At 44.1% G+C, this 20,942-nt stretch overlaps 1 long non-coding RNA gene across 1 annotated transcript; it reads right to left on the reverse strand.

The window, feature by feature from the left end:
• Window positions 1-8,614: 8,614 nt before the first annotated feature.
• LOC311524028 lies at window positions 8,615-20,721 on the reverse strand. The gene is made up of 3 exons (XR_014712468.1): window positions 20,535-20,721; window positions 16,504-16,628; window positions 8,615-8,751 (listed from the first exon to the last, which is right to left on the reverse strand). It is a non-coding gene; the product is annotated as an uncharacterized lncRNA (long non-coding RNA).
• Window positions 20,722-20,942: the final 221 nt, after the last annotated feature.

The following is a 20,942-nucleotide window of genomic DNA, read 5'->3' on the forward strand; positions in this document are numbered from 1 at the left end:
ATTATTTCTCAATTTCTACATGAAAACAAAATGGCTGGCTAGAGACAAGTGTACCAATACCATTTTCTGTAGCTGTGACCCTACTCTTCCAGCACTCAGTGCCCTCTGATTCTCTCTCCACTTCAGGCACAATTCTCAATGTAGCACCACCTACAGCAGGAGTGGGCAAACTTTTTGGCCTGAGGGCCACGTTGGGTTTCTGAAGTTGTATGGAGGGCCGCTTAGGCGTGGCTATGCCTCCCCAAACAGCCAGGCGTGGCCTGGCCCCCAACCCCCTATCTGACCCCCCCCACTTCTTGCCCCCTGATAGCCCCCCTGGGACTCCTGCCCCATCCAACCCCCCTGTTCCCTGACAGCTCCCCCCAGGACTCCTGCCTCAACCCACCCCCCCACTCCCTGTCCCCTGACCACCCCCGGTACCCCCACCCCTGACTGCCCCATCCAACCCCCCTTCCTTCCTGATTGCCCCCCCAGGACCCCTGCCCCATCTAACCCCCCTGCTCCCCATCCTCTGACCGCCCCAACCCTTATCCACACCCCCTGCCCCCTTACCGCGCTGCCTGGAGCACCAGTGGCTGGCGGCTCTGCTGCACCAGGACAGGCAACCGCGACGCCCAGCTGGAGCCAGCCATGCACTGCGCAGCACAAAGCACTGGGTTAGGCCGGGCTCTGCAGCTGCACTGCCCCAGGAGCTTGCAACCCCACCACCCAGAGCATTGCATTGGCGGCACAGTGAGCTGAGGCTGCGGGGGAGGGGCCGGGGGCTAAGGGGCCACCAGGCAGAACATGGCCCACAGGCCAGATGTGGCCCGCAGGCTGTAGTTTGCCCACCTCTGACCTACAGAACCCTCCCCCCTTCCCCTCCCCAACTGGATTTTTCAGTTCTACTAGTTTCCTCACTTCCCCTCTCCAGATGTACATTTTCTGATTCTGCCCCTTCTCTCCAATGTTGTTTCAGGTCCCTATCCCCTTACAATGTCCCTAATACTCAAGATGCTCCAGAGCTAGAGCCAGCCCCAAATGATTATACTTGGTTAAAACAATAAAAAAAATTTCCTTGGTTAAAACAAAAATCTCCAGTTTACCCTAGCAGCCACAAAATCTCATAATTAAACTTCAAAACTATATATATATATAGTGTGTATAAAATACACATATACACACACACACAAGCATGCCTCTGCGCACACCTAGTGGATCAGGCCGAGCACAAGTTAGACAGCTGAATGCTTATCTTCCCTCGGTTCATGAATCACTGTGGGGCTCAGGTGGGAGATAGGTCCCGACACTCAGAGTGAGGCAGTAATGAGCATGCTTAGAGGAAGAAATGGGCAACTAGGCAACTTTTTACTGCAGAAATGTAGGAAGAGTGAGTTTAGGCACTTACAGGTTCCAGTGGGAGTTTTCTGAATCACAGTGGAGCCTAGCTCTGGGACTTAGCTGCCTAAGTCTGGGGTTTAGGCACCAAAGCACTTTTATGAATGCAGGCCAGTGAAACTACGCAGCTGTGTAATGTTATGCATGTGCTTAAGTCTTTGAGGGATCAAGCTCTTCAATGGCAAATGGTAAATACCATCTGCATTTCAGTGGTGATTGAAATTATAAAGAGTTTACCAACAGAATAATCACTTAAAATATGCAAAATGTAAACCCTCTGTGACAGAGGCCCATACTAATGTTAACCAGCAAAAGGCTCACTGTTCTTTAAAAGCAGCTCCCGTCTCAGACCTGACAAACTCACTACACCCAATACACCATTTTCTATTTGAATCTCTCTTCTTTCATAAAATAAATTTCCTTTTGTTTTACTATACTTGAACTCAAGGCTGTGTGTGATACAGGAGCAGTGGACTAAGGTAAAACGTGTAAACTGGGCTACACTGCTTCTCTGGGGACAGAGGGATTTCAGATACCTGAGTATCCAGCGGTCAGGGGCTAGATAGCCCAGAGGGACGCACTGAAGGGACTCAGGAGCTGGAGTGCATCTACTGTCAATCCACAGGGCAAAGGCAGGACTGGTATAGCTCACAGGAAAGTGCTTGAGTGGCTGAACAGGCTGGTTGTGTCTGGGACCTAACACGCACACAGGAAGCAGGTAGCAACAAGGTGACTCAGAGCCCTGGGTGCCTCAAAAAGCATCACACCCTCCAATTTTGCTATGCTGCTTTAAAGGAAAATGTGCATCTTATACACAGCATTTTCATTACATTTGTTAAAAATAAGTTCAAATGGCACTGCAATTTTAAATCCACCTGAACAAAGGAACTGGGAGAAATGGGTTATTTCTCATTAACAAAGTTAAACACATTGTTACATATAACCAAACAAAAACACTCTAGATGGGATAGTAGTCTAAAAGACATTAGAACTGTGAGATGTACATGGGATACAGAAGTGTCTTGGTCATTCTTACTGACAACAGGAATTCTAAAGTGATTTTAGAGAGTGTATTGATTTTAAAAAGCCATAGAATTAATTTTGTTTACTGAGTCTAGGATTCAGATTATTTCTGAAATTGCTTCTTATTCAACCTCTAATATTTTGTACCAATACAACACTTCTCAGGCTACATACATATGCACAGATTTCTAAAAAATGTTTACTCACGAACTAAATCTGAATTGAGAGGGACACATTTTGCTTTGTCTTTGCAGGTCATTATTTTCATCAGCACTGGATGTACAGCACAATGCAGAGATTCTTTACTGATAGGATTGACTATTCTCAGAACTAAGAATTCTTGCTGCTCTAAAAACAAACATTACTTTTTGGCTTCTAAATTATGAGTAACATGAAAATTACGACTAACATGAAAATTACACAACTTATAGCTACACAATCAAAGATGAATCCTTTGCTGTTACACAAGTGTACAACATGAAGGCTTTGTGGGCATACTTACTTACTATGCCTACATGATTGCTGCCATTTTACCTAACATGACGGGTGTGGTACAACCCTAGGCCTTGAATTACTCAACATGATCATTACAATCCTTCCTTTTTGCAGAAATGGAGATCAGGTCAGGAAGTGCATCCATATCATAAGGGCATCCTAAACTAGATAATTAGGGAGATGATTGTCATAAGTATAATGGGAAGGGTAAACACCTTTAAAATCCCTCCTCGCCAGAGGAAATACCCTTTCACCTGTAAAGGGTTAAGAAGCTAAAGACAACCTCGCTGGCAACTGACCACAAGGATCAAGAAGGAGACAAGATACTTTCAAAGCTGGAGGGGGGGGAGAAACAAAGGGTCTGGGTCTGTCTGTATGATGCTTTTGCCAGGGACAGAAGAGGAATGGAGTCTTAGAACTTAGTAAGTAATCTAGCTAGATATGCGTTAGATTAGGATTTCTTTAAATGGCTGAGAAACTAAGCTGTGCTGAATGGAATGGATATTCCTGTTTTTGTGTCTTTTTTGTAACTTAAGGTTTTGCCTAAAGGGATTCTCTATGTTTTGAATCTAATTACCCTGTAAGGTATTTACCATCCTGATTTTACAGAGGTGATTCTTTTTCTTCTATTAAAATTCTTCTTTTAAGAAACTGAATGCTTTTTCATTGCTCTTAAGATCCAAGGGTTTGGGTCTGCGGTCACCTATGCAAATTGGTGAGGACTTTTATCAAGCCTTCCCCAGGAAAGGGGGTGTAAAGGTAAGGGAGGATTTGGGTGGGAAAGACGTTTCCAAACAGGCTCTTTCCCAATAATAATAATAATACCGGTCAGACATTTGGTGGTGGCAGCAAAAGTCCAAGGGCAAAGGGTAAAATAGTTTGTACCTTGGGGAAGTTTTAACCTAAGCTGGTAAAAGTAAGCTTAGGCGGTTTTCATGCAGGTCCCCACATCTGTACCCTAGCGTTCAGAGTGGGGAAGGAACCTTGACATGGTGGTAGAGCGGTGGGATCAACTTGAAATCATTTTGAGATCAATTTGAGATTTTTTTGATCCAGAAGCACAGATTTTAAAAAGGGAATTTTTTTTTCCTTTGGGCTGCTGGAAAGCAGGTTTCCAACTGAAAGCAGTTAGGAGTTTTTTTCTCTGCTTTGGGGCCAGAGCAAAGACAAAAAGGAACTGTCTTTTGTGAGCTGGAGTTTTCTCTACCTAAAGGCAGGGTAGTTAACCTCCTGCAGGGAAATTCACAAGTCTTCACAGACCTGAAGAAGATTCTTTTTTAACCTAAGAGCAACTAGAGGGGTTTTCTGCCTATTTGCCTGGAGACAAAGATGTTAGGGTTTCTTTTTTTGGTTGTTGTTGGCTTTTTGGTTTTTTTTTTTTAAGGATTTTTCTGTAGGCTGACAATCACTATCTGAGAATATAGGTATCACATTACAGTACAGCAAAATTTTACAAGCCAAGTTTTTGTTTGTTTTTATTTCTAACTCTTGGGTGTAAAGTTAGTTAAAAACAGAGAGGTAAAGATGACAGAAACCAAGACACAACACAAATTGGAGTTAGCGAGACTGGAGGCAGCGAAAGAGGCAGAAAAAGCCCTAGAAGCTGCCCACAGGAGAGAAATGGAGGCAGCGAAAGAGGCAAACCACCACCAAGAGGCTGCTCACAGGAGAACTATGGAGGCAGAAAAAAGCCAAGAGGCTGCCCACAGGAGAGCAATGGAGGTGAAGGAAAAAGAAATGGAGGCAAGGGCCAAAGAACTGGAGGAGAAGGAAAAAAGAGAGGAAGCATGCACTGGAGATGGAGAAGGCAAAGGCTCAGCAGAATATACCAACAAACCCTAGCAATCCTTCTCCAGGTACCACTTCCCATCCCAGAAAGTTCCCCACCCACAAGGCAGGCGATGATACTGAGGCCTTCTTAGAAAACTCTGAAAGGGCCTGCCTTGGGTACAGCATCTCTACAGACCAATACATGGTAGAGCTGAGGCCGCAGCTCAGTGGACCCTTAGCTGAGGTGGCGGCTGAAATACCTAAGGAACACATGAACCAGTATGAACTGTTTAAAACCAAGGCGAGAGTCAGAATGGGGCTAACACCCGAGCATTCCCGTCGGTGATTCAGAGCCCTAAGGTGGAAACCAGACGTGTCATTTACCCGACATGCCTACCGCATTGTGAAACATTGGGATGCCTGGATATCAGGAGCAAGTGTTAAATCTCCAGAAGATTTGCCCTTCCTAATGCAAATGTAGCAGTTCTTAGAGGGTGTTCCTGAGAAAACAGAAAGATACATCCTAGATGGGAAGTCCAAAACTGTAACTGAGGCGGGAGAGATTGGAGCCAAATGGGTGGAGGTGGCAGAAAAGAAAAAAACTGGTCGCAGTTGGAGCGGATACCAGAAGGGACAACCTCAGACCACCCCCTACTACCGGGGGCCACCCAAGGCCCCAACTACCCCCCAACAAACCCTCCAGACACCTTATCGTCCCGCCACACCGTTCTCCAGCAACCCACCACGCCCCAGCGACCCATCAGCTGGACGATGTTTTAAATGTAACGAGCTGGGGCACGTAAAGGCCAATTGCCCCAAGAATCCCAACAGATTACAGTTCATTGCACCGGAATCACATCAGAGGTCCGCAGGCCCAGATACCTCCCAGATACCCTTGGAGCGGAGGGAAACTGTGAGTGTGGGCGGGAAGAAGGTCACCGCGTGGAGGGACACCGGAGCACAAGTGTCGGCTATCCGTGCTTCCTTAGTGGACCCCAATTTAATCAACCCAGAGATCCAAGTGATGATTCAACCCTTCAAGTCAAACTTTTTCAATTTGCCTACAGCCAAGTTGCCTGTCCAGTACAAGGGCTGGTCAGGAACATGGACTTTTGCAGTCTATGATGATTATCCCACCCCTATGCTGTTGGGGAAAGACTTGGCCAATCATGTGAAGCAAGCCAAGAGGGTGCGAATGGTCACCCGCAGCCAGGTTAAACAAGCTATCATGCCTAGCTTTGTTCCGGAAATTTCTACCGGGAAGGGACCCGGACACCAGGCCAATGTCTGCAACAGCAGTAATGGATCCAGTCCCAGAGACCCAGACAGAGCCAGAACCGGAACCGGCAGAACAACTAGCACCAGACCCATTGCCAGCACTGAATCCAGTACTTGCAACCTCAACACCAGAGGGCCCCACCGAACCTGAACCGGCAGCAGCCCATAACCCTACCCAAGAGGCTCAGCCGGAGCCTGAATCCCAACATAGTGCACCAGCGGAGAGCGGTTCAGAGTCAACGGAAACAGCCCCATCCCCTACATCGCTTCCAGAGGGACCAAGCATAGGTCCACAATCCAATGAGGAACTGATGTCTCCAACATCAAGGGAACAGTTCCAGACAGAACAGGAAGTAGATGAAAGCCTCCAGAGAGCTTGGACAGCGGCACGGAGCAACCCACCGCCTCTCAGCTCTTCTAATCGATCCAGGTTTGTTGTAGAAAGAGGACTTTTATACAAGGAAACTCTTTCTGGTGGATACCAGGAAGACTGGCATCCTCAGAGACAGCTGGTAGTTCTAACTAAGAACCGGGTCAAGCTCTTGAGCTTAGCCCACGATCATTCTAGTGGATATGCTGGGGTGAACAGGACCAAAGACCGGTTGGCGAGGTCATTCCAATGGGAGGGAATGGGGAAGGATGTTTCTATCTATGTCCAGTCTTGTGAGGTATGCCAAAGAGTGGGAAAACCCCAAGACCAGGTCAAAGCCCCTCTCCAGCCACTCCCCATCATTGAAGTTCCATTTCAGTGAGTAGCTGTGGATATTCTGGGTCCTTTTCCGAAAAAGACACCCAGAGGAAAGCAATACATACTGATTTTCATGGATTTTGCCACCCGATGTTCGGAAGCAGTAGCTCTAAGCAACACCAGGGCTAAAAGTGTGTGCCAGGCACTAGCAGACATTTTTGCCAGGGTAGGTTGGCCCTCCGACATCCTCATAGATGCAGGAACTAATTTTCTGGCAGGAACTATGGAAAGCCTTTGGGAAGCTCATGGGGTGAATCACTTGGTTTCCACTCCTTACCACCATCAAACAAATGGCATGGTGGAGAAGCTTAATGGAACTTTGGGGGCCATGATACGTAAATTCGTAAATGAGCACTCCAATGATTGGGACCTAGTGTTGCAGCAGTTGCTCTTTGCCTACAGAGCTGTACCACATCCTAGTTTAGGGTTTTCCCCATTTGAACTTGTATATGGCCATGAGGTTAAGGGGCCGTTTCAGTTGGTGAAGCAGCAATGGGAGGGATGTACGCCTTCTCCAGGAACTAACATTCTGGACTTTGTAACCAACCTACAAAACACCCTCTGAACCTCTCTAGCCCTTGCTAAAAAAAACCTACAGGTTGCTCAAAAAGAGCAAAAAGCCTGGTATGATAAACATGCCAGAGAGCGTTCCTTCAAAGTAGGAGACTAGGTCATGGTCTTAAAGGCGCTCCAGGCCATAAAATGGAAGCATCGTGGGAAGGGCCATTCACGGTCCAGGAGCGCCTGAGAACTGTTAATTATCTCATAGCATTCCCCATCTCCAACCGAAAGCCTAAGGTATACCATATTAATTCTCTAAAGCCCTTTTATTCCAGAGAATTAAAGGTTTGTCAGTTTGCAGCCCAGGAAGGAGATGACGCTGAGTGGCCTGAAGGTGTCTACTACAAAGAGAAAAATGCTGGTGGCATGGAAGAGGTGAACCTCTCCATGACCCTTGGGCATATGCAGCGACAGCAGATCCAGGAGCTGTGCACTAGCTACATGCCGACGTTCTCAGCCACCCCAGTACTGACTGAACAGGCATACCACTCCATTGACACAGGTAATGCTCACCCAATTAAAGTCCAACCTTTCCGGGTGTCTCCTCAAGCTAAACCTGCTATAAAACGGGAGATCCAGGATATGTTACAGATGGGTGTAATCCGCCCCTCTGGCGGTGCCTGGGCATCTCCAGTGGTTCTAGTTCCCAAACCAGATGGGGAGATACAGCATTTAGCTTACGGTAGTCCAAGCAAAAAGGGCTTGACCAGACAACTTTCCAATGCCACGCACAGATGAACTATTAGAGAAACAGGACAGGCCCAGTACATCTCTACCTTGGACTTAACCAAGGGGTACTGGCAGCTACCGCTCGATGAATCCGCCAAGGAAAGGTCAGCCTTCACCACACAGATCGGGCTGTATGAATTTAATCTACACCCCTTCGGGCTGCGGAATGCACCCATCACCTTCCAAAGACTTGTAGATGGTCTACTAGCGGGATGAGGAGAATATGCAGTCGCCTACCTTGACGATGTGGCCTATTTTCTGATTCTTGGGCAGAACACCTGGAACATCTACAAAAAGTCTTCGAGCACATAAGGGAGGAAGGACTCACTCTTAAGGCTAAGAAGTGTCAAATAGGCCTAAACAGAGTGACTTATCTTGGACACCAGGTGGGTCAAGGAACTATCAACCACCTACAGGCCAAAGTGGATGCTATCCAAAAGTGGCCTGTCCCAAAATCAAAGAAACAGGTTCAATCCTTCTTAGGCTTGGCCGGTTATTACAGGCGATTTGTACCGCAATACAGCCAAATCGCCGCCCCACTGGCAGACATGACCAAAAAGAAACAGCCAAATGCTGTTCAGTGGACCGAAGAGAGTCAGAAGGCCTTTAACCAGCTTAAAGCGACACTCATGTCTGACCCCATACCCCAGACTTTGACAAAACGTTCCTAGTAACCACAGATGCGTCCGAGCGTGGTGTGGGAGCAGTTTTAATGCAGGAAGGACCGGATCAAGAATTCCATCCTGTAGTGTTTCTCAGCAAGAAGGTGTCTGAAAGGGAAAGCAACTGGTCAGTCAGTGAAAAAGAATGTTATGTCATTGTCTACGCTCTGGAAAAGCTACGCCCATATGTTTGGGGACGGCGTTTCTACCTGCAAACCGACCATGCTGCGCTACAGTGGCTTCATACTGCCACAGGAAATAACAAAAAACTTAGTGGAGTTTAGCTCTCCAAGATTTTGATTTCGACATCCAACACATCTCAGGAGCTTCTAACAAAGTGGCTGATGCACTCTCCCGTGAAAGTTTCCCAGAATCAACTGGTTAAAATCGTCCTTGAGATGTGGAAAATATTGTTAGTCTTTATATACTTGGTAGTATATTTAGAGGTGCATGTGTCTTATTAACTCTGTTTTTTCCTAAAGCTCCAGGAAGAAATCCCAGCCAGCGTTTCACCCTATCTGTGATTTGGGGGGCATGTCATAAATATAAAGGGAAGGGTAAACACCTTTAAAATCCCTCCTGGCCAGAGGAAAAACCCTTTCACCTGTAAAGGGTTAAGAAGCTAAAGACAACCTCGCTGGCAACTGACCACAAGGATCAAGAAGGAGACAAGATACTTTCAAAGCTGGAGGGGGGGAGAAACAAAGGGTCTGGGTCTGTCTGTGTGATGCTTTTGCCAGGGACAGAAGAGGAATGGAGTCTTAGAACTTAGTAAGTAATCTAGCTAGATATGCGTTAGATTAGGATTTCTTTAAATGGCTGAGAAACTAAGCTGTGCTGAATGGAATGGATATTCCTGTTTTTGTGTCTTTTTTGTAACCTAAGGATTTGCCTAAAGGGATTCTCTATGTTTTGAATCTAGTTACCCTGTAAGGTATTTACCATCCTGATTTTACAGAGGTGATTCTTTTTCTTCTATTAAAATTCTTCTTTTAAGAAACTGAATGCTTTTTCATTGCTCTTAAGATCCAAGGGTTTGGGTCTGTGGTCACCTATGCAAACTGGTGAGGATTTTTATCAAGCCTTCCCCAGGAAAGGGGGTGTAAAGGTAAGGGAGGATTTGGGTGGGAAAGACGTTTCCAAACAGCCTCTTTCCTAATAATAATAATACCGGTTAGACGTTTGGTGGTGGCAGCAAAAGTCCAAGGGCAAAGGGTAAAGTAGTTTGTACCTTGGGGAAGTTTTAACCTAAACTGGTAAAAGTAAGCTTAGGAGGTTTTCATGCAGGTCCCCACATCTGTGCCCTAGCATTCAGAGTGGGGAAGGAACTTTGACAACGATCATGGGAAAATACCACAAATTCAGATAGCTGCTGTTGTCCTTATGTTAAACTTCCCCCGCCCTTATCTATAGATGAGCAGGACACACTTAGCTCACAACTAACTGGTCAGAGAACAGTTCCACTAATAGAAATTTTGCAGTATCTCTAAAACATTTGACTTCAGACCTCAGAACATTTGAATGCATTTGTGTAAGAAAGTTTCAGTTCATATTGGTGGACCAAATTAAGTTTCACTATGGTACTTAACACAATTATGATGCAGTATTTTGTAGATATCAAATAGCTGTTAATGATTTACTGGATGATTAATTTTCCCAGTCCATTTTGTTTATTTAGAGCATAAAATTGTAGGAGTGGGAGACGTATTTAAAGAATTACCTAAATTCAGAATATTATGTAAGTTATTTTTCATAAGTAATAAAAGAAAGTATTGTATTAATCTATTGTATAAGACTATGCAAGTATAGAAAGCAGGAATTTCATCTACCTTTATTCTTAGCTGTTTTAATATACATTAAGAACAACCCTGATATGGTATAAAATAGCTCAGAGAGCATATTTCCACATTGGGTACTGACCTTTTTTAATTGGCTATTCAGAAAGTGTGTTCCACTTACTATGGTTTGTAGAATGCATAAACTGTGCTTGGGAAACCTGATGTTACTTTAACACTTGAAATACGTTATAGCTGTTGAGGGTCCTTGTTTTTGCCCCTCTAATCTCATGCTCCATTAGGTGAAAAGATTATTGACTGTCCTTGGAAGAGTGGTTAAATATTCACTTTTGGTTTAGGACTTCTGACCTGAAGGCAAAAACTAGCTTTGACAGACAATCCAGTGGCAACATTTTTCTGAATAAAGTTACTTGGAATTTGTTTTGTTATAGTATTTATTGATTCTTGTTTTTTTTTTAATAATAAAATAGTCATGGAAAACTAAGAGAGATGCATATGATAATCTGTTTAAAATAGATTGAACTATGCTGTATTTTAGGTTACATCTACACTACAGCACTTACAGCGGAGCAGTTGTGGTGGAGACACTCTAAGCTGATGGGAGAGAGCTCTCCCGTCAACTTAACTCCCGCCTCCATGAGCGGTGGTAGCTATGTCGGCAGGAGAAGATCTCCCACTGACATAGTGCTGTCTACACCCGTATTTAGGTCGGTATAACTTAATCACTCAGAGGTGTGTATTATTCACACCCCACAACCACATAAGTTATATCAGAGTAATTTGTAATGTAGACAAGGTCTCAGCTTTCTCACACCTTTGGCATTAAGTTCATTATTTTCAGCATCCACCATATTTAAGAGCTTTTCCTCAATGTTTCCATTCTTACCTACCCCTCCACCCATAACCATAAACTGCAGTCCAGTCCCTGCTTTCAGATGCAATCATCTATTGCCATAACAGCCCTCCCAAACCTCTGCGTTCAGCACCTCAACCCAAAATAGCTCACTACTGCAGTCAATGTTTTCAGATCAGCTCCTGCTCCCTTCCCCCTCTCCCTCCACACACACTGTGCTGCAACTTTCCCTATTGCTTTCATCTTAGCCTCCCCTCCAATAGTGCAAATTCTCTTTTACTTTTGGACAATCACACTTTCTCTGCGTCATCCAATGCTGCAATTTTCTCTCAGCTCACTTCACAGTAGCACTCCAATATCTGTCAGTTTAACTCTGTACTCTTTCCCAGCCTTCGCTTCCCACCCCCAACTTCAGGCCTCAGGCTTAACTTTACCCCTTCACCCTCAATCTTCTTTCCCAGCTGACTTCTTCCCTCCCCCACTGGCATTCCAATCTATCTTTTCATCATCTTTCCCCCCCAGGTACTTTCCCCTCCAGTCTTCTATCTCAGCTTCCCCAGTCTCTGCACAGCTGCACTCTTCACACCATCTGCAACCTCCTGCATGATTCATCACTAAACACAACACACCATGATTATTCACAATTTGAAAAGCTACAGTGGAATTTACATCTGTTCCTGGAAAACACTTAACAAGACTGAGCAGAGAAGGACTGCACTGTGTACTTTCTGTGGTTTTATACTATTGGTAAATTGTATTCCTTTACCTACTGATACTAAATGGCACACTTGAATTCAGTTTAGCAACAGGGTTATGCGCTATTAGAATTACCATCCTTCAAACAAGATACTACATGAAGGTCCTTTCTGACCATTTGTTTTGGTGGAAGTTAAAGATCCCATAGTAACTTTCAGAATGAGGAGGGGTAAATCACAGTGTTCTAGCCATCATTCTCTTCTTCCCCACGCTAAACAAATTCTAATGTCCAAGGCCATAAAGGCTGCTTGGTTTGCTTGTGTTCTCACTGTACTGCCAGTTTAACTCGTTCCTTCATGATGTTCTTCTGTAGAACACAGTAACAGGAGCCTGCTTTTCTACTCTGTTTAAATAGAAATAATTTGTTAAATACAAACTTTCCTTACTTTGCGGAATGTGAAACCAAATTCCCCCTTTGAATGAAGTCTTTTCTGTAAGAAAACACCCATTTTGTTTCCAGTAAGCTAGAAATCTTAGCATGAGAGTCTTTCCCCTACCATAAACAAGCTATTTGAAAATAAAGTTTACATTAGAATTAGCATTGCTGGGCTGATTGTTGATAAGCACAAGTGTAATGAATTCACATTTTTTAGCAAATGGACACAAAATAATCACACTTTCAAGCAACTGAGATGTCAAATAGAGGATATGGTTCTTGGATACATGACATCACAGTTCTATATAATGTCACTCAACACAATACAGCGATCACAAGACTTGCTCCACTCCAGAAGAAAAGATACCAAACCATAGCCAGTTATTTCACTGACATCTTCGGTCTCTGCTTATCCTTTGAATGATTTGATGCCCCACTTCTTAGATAACATGGTATTGGTTTAATTGTCTCACAATGTTTTATAAAGGAGGACAGTATTTTAACCTCATTTTTGTAGATGGGGAAACTGAGGCACACAGCTGAAATGACTGCCACTGGCTTCTTGAATGACTTCAGGCAAGACACAGAAACCAGGTTTACATGGGCCCCAAACATTTGTACAATAGTTTTTATTCATTTTGCTAAGGCATTGCAGCTGATAATATTAATGTTTCAATTTAAGATTCAGACCCAGGACTGTGCTAGAGCCCCAAAGATGTTGGCTGAAAAGTTAAGTTCCATTTGATACTTGTGTGGGTAGCAGAAAAAGATACAGGATTTACCTCCCATTTAAACAAAAGGATTATTTTAAACTATGCGGAAGAGAGGTAAAACAAGTGATTAGCTACCAGATGAACAGACCCTTATACGGAATGTTTCTTTCAGGGCAATAGGACTCTTCTTGTAACAAGTAATGCAGCAATTTTATAGCTCCAGTGGGGTTTGTGGGTGCTTGGTATGCCTGAAAATCAGGCCACTTAAATTTAGGTACATAAAATACAGATTTAGAAGAGTAACTCTTGGCAATCAGGTTGAAAGTGTTGGCCCATTTATATAAGTCTTATCTCTAGTGTTGAGTGTACTGCAGAAAAGTTATATTGTTGCTCCTTCTTCCAACTTGAGTGTGTCATTCTGACATCAGTGTCCCCCCTTGCCAGGCGTGGATGTCCAGGGCTGTGCAGGTCAGCTTCTTGGTGGAGGATAAATCAGCACTACAGAGTCTGGGTATACTCTAAATGTTACTTGTTTTATTTACACACATACCCAAGTCCTCAGACACAGATAGTTGTCTTGTGGGAACTGGAAACACACTTTGTCTCAAGAATCTACTCTAATCAGAGACCAAAGCAGAAAGTGAACTCTCTTACAATTCACACAACTCCTTCTCCTTGGACTATTGCCTCTACACAAAAACTCCCATATCAAAAACGAACTATCACAGCACGTCTTCCCAAGACTGAACATTTTCTTACACACTAAGCAAAATAACTTGGAAGACTACATGAAACAGCACCACCTAATGATGCCTGCTGCAACAATATAATTTATGACACAATATGGAAGCCTAAGACTTGAAACCAGTTTCCAACCTTATTTAATAAATCCTAAAGTGTCCAATACTCAAACATTTTTTAAAGATAGCTAGATTAGATAGATCCTTTTCACACCTGTTACACCTGTATCAAGTGCCAAATCCCAGCTCTCTGTACAAATCTCAAGCATGTGAGATTTTTGCAGTGGATTTACACAGCGTTTGGATTGGAATCTTCCTTGGCAAACTACCAGCAGGCACAGGACAACTACATGTTGGAGAAGGCTGACTAGTCACTAGCGGACTCACTTAGTGTAACACTCATCCCTGCTGTTGTGAAGAAACCCACTGAACACAGCTCCATGGTATGCAAGCTGGTATAAAGTCTCCCTGGGAAATCTCTTCCAAGCCTGCACCCTCCCTGCTCTTCCCATACATACACACAGCAGAATCAGTGTGATTCTTCAATTTATTTGTACCATTCTGCATCCTAACCATGGCAGGAAGCACTTCTCCTGGAAGCAGGAGAGAAAAGTTTTTTGATTGTTAATACAGGCCTGCATTTTGACTCCACTGGCATAAACGGATACAATTTCAGCAAGATTTTTAACACCAGCAGGAGGCTGAGAAGTGTCAACTGTAATTAAAAATTTCATTTGATAATGGAGATAAGTATTTCTTACCATGTGAACTACCAGCTTCCTAGGTTTCAAATGGGTAGAGTTTTCCTTCAGCAGACTGCTAGCTACACTAGCAGTCTACTGCTACTGCTAGTCTATTAACTGGGAAAGCTATCTAAAAGAACCCTCTAAAAATAAGTTTAGGTGCTCTTTTCATCTTAGATGAGTGAAGAAATTCCAATGTAACTCTACAGTCATATACCTCAAATATTATAATTATTTTTATTGGGGTAGCACCTAGCGACCCCAAACCAACAATTACGGTATCACTGCGCAAGGCACTGTACAGACATATACAACAAGAAGAGTGTTTCTGCCCAAAGACCTAGCCATATACTATAAGTCATTTAAAATTATCAATTTTTATTTTCAATCCAAATCATTTAGGATACCCTTACGAAGCAAGAAGTCCCACTGATGCCAATGGGACTATTCATGACAGTTCCCACTCACCAAAGCAAGTAAAATGGTTAAACTGTACCTCGGATATTTTACGCCACCTTGGATGAGTTTTGTAAGAACCTACTCTCTAATTGGCTCATTTGCATATATTACAGCAATTAAAGTTCTCTCTTACCATGTTAGCAGTAGGTGGGTATTACTGATCCTTTATTAAAGGAAGTACAAGCTGGCTTCCTTGTGTGTTTCAGGAGGCTGGAGCCATCTGCCTACGCAGACCACCCACACTCAAAATTTCCAATTGCCATCATACCTCAGCAACTTTTAACTGCGATGTGATAATTTTACATTGTGAACTCATCAAGGTAGGGAATGTATTTTCTGAGCTTACCATTCGGACTTAAAACTAAATCATCAGTTCATTCAGTTACAGATCCCTGGGCTCTGTAGTTTGTATTATCCTTTGTATGGGAATTCATAGCTTGATGCACAAGTATTTTGAAAGCTATTCCATATTGTTAACATTTCCACAGGCATAATCTAAAATAGATTTGAGCTCGTAACAATTAGTTTAAATCAAGTCCAACTTTGTCTACTATTCCTGTATTAACAGATTCCACTTCTAATCTTTTGACCTCCAAGTTATGGAAATGTCAGAATGGCTCTCTTTCCACAACTCATTTATGTACATATTAAAAACACAAACATTCAAATAACAAACGTTGCCCTACACCTAGGTCTATTATCAGAGACAATAACCGAACACAACAGTGAGATTTACAAAGAGATTTTCAAATATTTATAAAAAACACTTTTATATAAAACAAATATTACATAAGCAGAAATTATTAAATCTGGTATGAAGAAGCAGAATCAGGTTTGGCAATACTTCCGTCTATAATATTTTTACACTACAAACTACAGTACACCTAGCATGTATTTAAAAAAATAAAATAAAAAGCCAAAATCATATTTAATACTTTTAATAAAAGTTGTGATTTAGGGCTCTATCCTGAAGGGGGAAGAGCACTTTCACTAAAAAGGAGCACAGCATTCTGTCAGGTCAGACCCACAGACTTGAAATTTCATTTTGTAGACTTGATACCAAGAGGTCCTCAATTCTAGTTGATTTAATAAAAAATTAAGCATGTTTACAAAAATTTTCACAAAAATCAAGTTTCACAAAAGTTTCACAAAAATCAAGCATTTACCTTACTTCTGCAGAGGAAAATAAAGACTTGCACAGCAACAGGTATAAGGAAGTCAGAAAATCTATTTACATTTATTCACCTCCTTTTCACCCTTCAACTATTTATTTATATTTCTTGCTCATATTTCTTCCCTTGTAAATTGATTATACAGGTTAACTACTTTGTACATAAATTCTTCCTCAACTGTTTTCTCCCTTAAACCTTCAGAGGATGCTGTTACGGTAGCTCTCATAATTTATAAGAATATATTTTACTCACTATTTATAGCAACCGCTTGGAAGATTGAAACGGAAATCAGTTGCCATAATCTGTTCCCCTTCCATTTCATGTGCTCACTGGTTACCGTAGAGCTCTTCATAAATCCTGGGCTGCTGGTGTTTTTTCTTTAAAATAAATAAATAAAATAAAATAAAATAAATACAATCAAAATAGTGGCACTTCAGGGTATTTTTTTCTTCAATAATCTCAGACTTTACAAAATAACTTAAGCAGGGAAAACTACTTGTAGTTTTCTCTATAGTGACTCACATACTTTGACATTTCCCTTATTATTTTCTCTGTCTTTTTTAACCAACCATAAAATACATACATGCAAAGACGCAGGGTGTAACTTTTCACAGATTCTTCATATTTTTGCACACCTCAATCAGATATACTTCATCTGCTTGCTGGAGAACACATACCTAGTTTCCTCTAGTATTTTAAATAACTACAATATTGAAGCCCTAATCACTTTATAGTATTGCCAAATCTTGCAGTTTTATTGAGAATTTCATGATATTCAGTATTTTTATAAAACCAGAGCTCCTGGAGTCAAGTGATTATAGAAATCCCAAATCTCTAACTCTCATGGTTGCAGGTAAAAATTTGAAAACAGAGTGAACCATAAAAAACCTCACATTGAAACACTGAAATTAAAAAATATCATTTAAAAATATCACATGACTTATTACTCCTGGGGGAATTCTGTGCCAAAAAATTAAAAATTCTGCACACAATATTTTAAAATTCTGCAAATTTTATTTGTCAAAATAACACTACATAATCATGCCACTTTCAATTATTTTGGTAATTTATTTCAAAATACTTGTCAGCAAGTATGTCTGTAACAATACAGACACACAAAAATTCCCCTAGGAGTAGAGAATTAAAGAAACCCCTATGACAACTCAGTTCCTGCTCCTCCGCCCCCTCTCCCTCAGAGCCCATCCGGGGGGCCAGATGCTCACACCCCATTCCCCCAGAGCCCAGCCATGGTCCCCCCAACCCAAACACTCACACCCCGCTCTCCCAGAGCCGCTCCTCCCTCCAAGCCCAGACACTCACACTGCCCCCGCCCAGAGCTCAGCTGCGGGCCCCATCATGACACAGACACTCACAGACCCTACTCTTCTAGAGCCCAGGGATTCAGAGGGAGAAACAGTCTGATGCTGGGTTTCAGGCTTGCACAGAGTTTCCTGTACGCCACTGCCTCCTTCCTTCAGAGCATGCTGGGTACTGCAGCTACTGGGAACCCTTCAGTTCCCTCCCTCTCCTCCAGGCCTTGTCTTCTATTTGCAAGCTAGGCTCTGCCAGGTCCAGCAGCCCCTACTGGCAGCCAACATCTCTGCAGCCCATTTCTGTGTGGGGAAAAGGAAATTCTGCACACCCAACATTAACTTCTGCAAAATTCTGCATTGCACAGTGGTGCAAAATTCTCACAGGAGTAACTTATTAATGCTTGAGGTTGGTAATGCTACTTATGGATGTGTTTATATTTACGAGTAGTCTCAGTGGGACTACATAAGCCTGTAAGACTGTCAAGGCCCACTAGCATTCTGGTTGTCCAATAAGGCAAACAAAACCTTCCTTAATGAAATCCTTGTGGCATTCTGCTATTTATTTATTACCAACCAAAAATGCTTACACCCACATTAAGCATCTTTCTTCAGTACTCTAAATTTAACCACTCTAGTAGCTTGCCCAGACACACACACACACACACACTCTGTCTTTATAATAGACCTTTGGAATACCAGTCACACCCCTAAGATGGGTTTTTTTAATTTTCACACACTTTATAATGCCTGTTAAAAACACACACACACACCCCTACCCATGAAAGATTATGTTAAAGTAAATAATGACTTGATTAAATCCACTCCCTTATCCACCCAACCCAAAGGGGAAAACAAATTGAAACTGAGCCTTTCAAGGTGACTTGCAAAAGCTGCTTGAAGTTTAAAATGTGTAAAATTTAAAATGTGTAAAATCCCAAATTATTAATAAAAATGTTTTTCACCTTTTAACATAAAATATTTATAACTCAATTCCTTATACCTGCCAAGACAAGTTAAGGGTTCTGTGTTTTCCTTGCAACAGATGCTTCTTTTGCATTGGAAACAGAACCTTGAACTCAAGTCTCAGCAGGAAAGTGAAAGGAGAAAGCAACTAAAAAATAAAAGTATTCCAAGTGTTGAAATTTTGTAGGAAAGGGATTTTTTCTGGAATCACACACCATCTCACCCGCAAGTCACTGTAAACCACTCTCCAGAAGAAACTGGAAATGGTTCGCTCCTAGGCTTGTCTGCTATTCTGCTAGAAAACAACATATTTTATATTTATGGCACATACCAGCTATAACATTCATAGCACCACTCAGAGAGCCAGAAAACATTAAAACATGAAATATGAAATCACAAGTGAAACACAGCCACTGCTCCATGCCTTAAACTTCATAGCTCCTTTTAAGAAAAAGGGGCATTTTGCTGCTATTGTAACATGGGGAGAGCACGGGGGAACAAAAACTTAACCTATTTGACCATGCAAATCCTGAAATCACAAATCCCTACTTCATCTGATTATAGAGAATGGGATTATTGCAATTCCGGGCATCAACATCTTGGCAACACTCTCTCTCTCTCTCTTTTTTTTTTCTTTAAGTGACTACCTCAAGTATTCCTTCCCTACATGGAGGGAGCAAGCATGCTGCTTGTGCAGTGCTCTCAAACATTGCTAGCAAGACACCAAGGTTGGTTTCAAGACTTTCATCCTCACAAAATCAAAGTGACCATATGGTTGTATTAAAAGTCACTAACATCTGATGACTATTTGGTGGCTTATTTAGGCAAGCCAACAAGTTTATGTTCTCGGTCTATTTCCTAGCAAAAATAACACAAAAGCCACAATTGGCACCCTTGTGTGACAGTGGTTTCCAGAGGATGGCAAATTACCTTCCAAATTCAGACTGAAGCTCCCACTACATTTTACCAGGACTATACCTGCTGGCTGATATCCTCCACCCCATATATAGCATAAAAATTTAGTTACTAATAAAAATTGAAAAAGAAAAAATTCTACATGCATTCTCTAACTCCCACACAGTTTTTCTTTTTTTAAAAAAAAGAACAACTTTTGCATGTTTCCTTACTTGCACTGGATTCAGACAGCGGCTTGGAGTACTATGGAGGTCCCAAACATCTTAATTCCAAATAATCCCACTTGACATATCCTGTCCAACTCCTCTTCCCATGGAGAGATTTTGGGCACCCGTAGGACAAGCTGGAGCCTGACGATTAAGTCAAGCCCCTTAATGCCTACTTCCACAGCCCCCCTCCACTTGTTGAGCCCTCAGACAGCCCCGCAGGTAGCAGGGAACGCGTTTTTCTTGTCAAACCACCGGAGCAGGCCCAGGGGTTAGCAGCAGCTAAGGCTGACGTTGCACACGCAGGGCAAGGACCCGCGGACCCCCCACCTACTCACGCGGCGGACACACACGACTCCTGCCACTAGCAAAACCTGCCACGCCAAGTCCTTCAGCCTCCTCCAGCCCCCGCCTTCCCCCAGGTGCGCAGGGAGGGACAGCCAGGGGGCCAGGGCACGGAGCCCCCTGCGGCGCGTCCAAGCAGCAGCAACCCCCGCTCCCCCGCCCGGCTCCGCTCCCATTGCATCGACCTCTAGGGACACGCGCCGACCTCTGCGGGACGCTGGCTCGGGACGCCTGGGTGACCCCGCGGCGGCGGCGGCTGCTGTCAGGGGCCAAGGCAAAGTCTCCCTGGAACAACAACACTTTCACAGGGCGAGCAACCCTCCCCTCCCCCCCGCACACCTCACCCGCCCCGCGCGCCCCGTGGGGAGAACGCGCCACCCGCCCTCGCGACAGGGCAAGGCGGCGGAGGGGCCGCGGTCCCGTCCCCCCCGCACCCCCCGCACCACAACACGGGCGTCCGCAGCGCGCGTGGCAGGGGGGAGACGGCGAGCCCGGTACCGGCCGCCCCCCGAGCCAGGGAACCAGGCTGCCCCGCGACTACCGTGAGCGCCGCTGCCCCGCCACGGCGCCGGCGGCCCCTCGGACGTCCCGGGCGGCAAGGAGGCGAAGGAGCCGGCGGCAGAGTTCTAGGGGAGGCGAAGTGCGGCTCGCGCTCTCAACCGTCCCCGCTCCCGGCGCGCGCGAGCCGACCAGCCCCAGCCTGTCTCGCGCGGGGTCGGGGGAGGCTGGCTGACAGGTACCGGAAATGAGGCACTGGCACACACCTCCCGCCACCGCCGCCTGCCATTGGCTGCGCGCGGGGAGCGACTGGGAGGAGGGGACGGAGTGTCCCGGGCCGGGAGCCCAGATCCTGTGTGGTGTGACCCGCCCCCGCCTCTCCACAGAAACCCGGTTCCCTTCCCCCCCCCCCACCCCTACCCCCCAGCATGACATCCCCAGACACTGGTAC

Source organism: Lepidochelys olivacea, assembly GCF_965140295.1.
Source record: "Lepidochelys olivacea isolate rLepOli2 genome assembly, chromosome: 1".
Classification (NCBI taxonomy): domain Eukaryota; kingdom Metazoa; phylum Chordata; order Testudines; family Cheloniidae; genus Lepidochelys; species Lepidochelys olivacea.